The sequence below is a fragment of the Triticum dicoccoides genome, chromosome 7A (assembly GCF_002162155.2).
Source record: "Triticum dicoccoides isolate Atlit2015 ecotype Zavitan chromosome 7A, WEW_v2.0, whole genome shotgun sequence".
Lineage (NCBI taxonomy): Eukaryota > Viridiplantae > Streptophyta > Magnoliopsida > Poales > Poaceae > Triticum > Triticum dicoccoides.
In genome coordinates, this window is record NC_041392.1 from 711,653,648 (window position 1) to 711,657,459 (window position 3,812).

Here is a 3,812-nt window from a genome sequence, read left to right on the forward strand (position 1 = left end):
CGTTACGGCCCGAAGGGGCGACGCAGCGGCGGCGGGCAGGTCGAAGCGACGATAGGAAGACCTCAAGGTGCCCGTGGACCACGGGCTGCGGCATTACGGTCTGAAGAGGCGGCATAACGGCAGCGCGCAGGTTGGTGATGCCGCGGGGATGGCCTCAGGCGTCGGCAGTGATCGCGCTCCGCGGCACTACAGCCCAAAGCGACGGTGTAGCAGTGGCTCGCGGTCGGGGCAGCCACAGGTAGAACCACTGACCGGGGGCGACGACCCGACGAGAGGCGGCATGGACCATGTGCCCCGGCGCGACAATCCTAAGGGGCGACACAAAGGCGACGGCGTCTACGAAGGTAGCCGACGGGAGGATCTCGGGGCGGTGGCATGGACCGCATGTCGCGCCACGACAGCCCGAAGGGGCGTCGGCGGGAGCGGCGCGTGGAGCGGGGCAGCCAGCCGGCGGGAAGACCTCGGGGCAGCGACGCAACGGTCCGAAGGGATGACGTGACAGCAACCTGTGGCTCGATAGTGTGCTCAGGGAGGTGCTTGGCGAAGACAGGCGCGTGATCGGTTGATCAGACCAACAACGGCGCTGTACGCGCCATGGCGGGGATGACCCGCAGATCGAAGTCATTGGCAACATTGTCAGTGATGTCCCGGGCGATGACGACAAAGACGGGCTGGCAATGAAGACCACGAGGACGAGCGGCCCGCAGCGACGCACGAAGGCGTGTCCAGCCTTGTCGAGTGATTGATGACGAAGTAGCTAGTGTACTTGATGCCGATGTCGGAGTAGAGGCACGGGGGTCGACGGCGGCGGCGGGTGACGCAACCGATTTTAGATTGGAAAACCAAAAATTAGAACGCCGATCAAGATGACCGACGGGAGAGAGAAAAACACAGAGTAAGGGCTCGGAAAAAGAACTCTCTAGGACAGCCGATCAATACGACCAGCGGACGAATCCTAGGTACGGACGGCGGAGCCCCCGGCGGGGATCATTGAGGCCGACCGCCCAGGGGGCGGCGCGCAGGGCAGAAACGGCGGGCAGCGGCTAGGGTTGGATCGGTAGGCTGATACCATGTTAGAAGTGATAGAGAGTGATTGGTGGAATAGATGTTTAATCCTAGTGTGTGTATATATAAATATATATATATATATATATATATATATATATATATATATATATATATATATATACAACTTGAAATACAAGACAAGGCATGATCAAATCCTTTACCATTAGCAGTCATCACAATTGCTAGTTTGTTGACCACAAAATCAGATAGCACAGAAGGCTGGATCTCGGTTCGAAATTCCATTGGTTAGGACTTGAGAAAAACCCTGGAAAAAATTTTTATGAGACCAGGTCTCACGGATTAGCAGGTGAGACCCATTCTGATGGATGACACGTGGCATTCACAAATCACAAAGCATCCACCCCACCCCTCACCTGATTTATATGAGACCTGGTCTCATATAATTTTTTCCAAAAACCCTCATGTGGAGGAAATGGAAAGGATCTTATCTCTTTGCTATAATGATCTTACACTCCAACTGAAGACCTGCCTACTGTATTTAAGTATTGATGCGGGCATGAAACTTCCTAATGCCATGCAAGCGGTCAAATTTCATCGAGGAAAGGATGGTCCTGTGCGAGAACTTTGTGGACTGGGAATCAATTTGGCACTTAGCAGATCAGAGACCAATTATATGACGCATGCATTGAAACCAGGAGATGTCATTGGCATGTTAGCGCAGAGGCCTATACGCATGTAGTCTAAAAGTGTACAAAAAAGTCACGTACACATAAAATGGCAAGAGATCAAATTGGTTTCAGAATAAAAAGGAATCAGAATGACACCATGCGTCTTACAAGAAAATAAAAGATATTAAGGCGGAGCCAGCGCTGGCTTCGGTGGAGCCTAATTTTCGTACCCCTCCGTATCAAGTGGAGATTGTGAAGAGGAACAGGGGGATGAACTATTAATCAAGCATCACCGTCAAAGATCGGACCATCTACACGTACGAATTAGCGCCTCGCTGTTCGTGCCTCATCAAGTATGTATCCGGAACATTATGAGGTCCAAATGGATTTGGTGAGGTGGTGGATAGCAGAAAGATTTGGTAGGTTGATGGTGGGAAAAAATTATCCGATGCAGGAAAAGATTATTTCAATGAACTGATAAACAGAAACATGGCCAACCAACATATAACAACTATGATGGTCAAGCAATGGCATGCCGTGTGGCGTGTGCATGATATGATCCGTGATCTCATTATATCCAAGGCAGCGGAAGAAAATGTTATCACTTCAAGTGGTCATCAAACACATACCTTGGTCTCACAGCATAAAGTTCGGCGACTCTCGATTGACTACCGTGGCCTAGAAAATGCGAAGACCGTGCCATCCATGGTCACTGCTCATGTTCGAACCCTTGGCGTATTTGGATATACTGATCAAGTACCTCCTCTTTTGGAATTTCCAGCCCTGAGAATGCTTGCTCTACACAGGAGTGAGAAGTTGGAAATTGGTTATCTTAAAAATATAACGAGGTTGTGTCTGTTGAGGTACCTGCGGATTGAAGGAAGCTGCATTACAGAATTCCCTGAACAGATCGGAGATCTACAGTGTTTGGAGATGCTGGATTTATATGGTACTTGTACAAGGGAATTGCCAGCAAGTATTGTTAAGCTGCTGCAACTGAAACTGCTACTTGTTGGTGGCGCAAAATTACCGCATGGCGTCGGGAACATGCAAGGCCTAGAGGAACAACATATTCCGATGCCTGAAGCGCTTCCTCCTCTACTGTGAGTGTGAGGTGGGTCTTCTGACGTTTGAAGCAGGAGCCATGCCAAAACTCAAAGCACTCGGATTTCAACTAGTGGCGCTTGAAGCGAGCTCTGCGTGCAGCAGCGCTCCTGACCTTGGCATCGGCCACCTCTCTGCCCTCAGTGATCTCTGCATCTGGATTGACTGCCAGGGTGAAAAGGCTGAGGAAGGGGTTCACGAGCTGGAGTCTGCATCTAGGATTGCGGCCAGCCTACTTCCCAGCCGTCAATCCAAGAAGCTACATTCAGAACGACTGATGCGGCTGATAAGAACGAGTCTGCATCTACTACGCTATTGTGTATCACTTCTTCCTATTTTACCAAGCTGGGTCTAGCAATCCAAGAAGCTACATTTGTGAGCATTGTGTCAGCTGAAATCTTTATCTGCATGTATGCTCTAACTATGTTTGGTGTACAGTGATTTTTATGCTCTAACTATGTTTTTAGTGAATTGGTGCTCTGTTTTGTGATGTGCACAGTGATGTATCAAAATCAGGTTTGAGTGGATTGCTGCTGTTGTGATGCCAAAATAGTTAACAACAATATTCACTGTTGTGGTGCCAAAATAGTTAACTGCAATATTCAGTTTGTGCAGCTAGAAACGGGAGATGGTTTAATATTCCTAAGTGATGCTTGGATTTTATTCTGCAGCTTTTATACATCTCAACAAACTCTCGTACTCTCTGCTAGAAGAACTGGAAACACACAAAGGCGGTCATGGATCCGTTGAATAATTGCTCGCATAATCTCCTGCTGGTTGTTTCAAACCCTTTTTTCAAACTGGGAGCATTCCCATTTTTCATAACCAACTCCATTTATAATGCATCCCCATTTAGAATGCTCAAGTTACCAGAAAAGTCACATGAAGCAGTTTGTTAATAATTGCTTGGCACCCAGAGGCTTGAGCTGCTGCTTTCCCTATTCTCAATTTATGGTTCGGCACTGATGCCCGCTGTAAATTTTGTCTGCAGTAACTTTATGTCTTATGCTT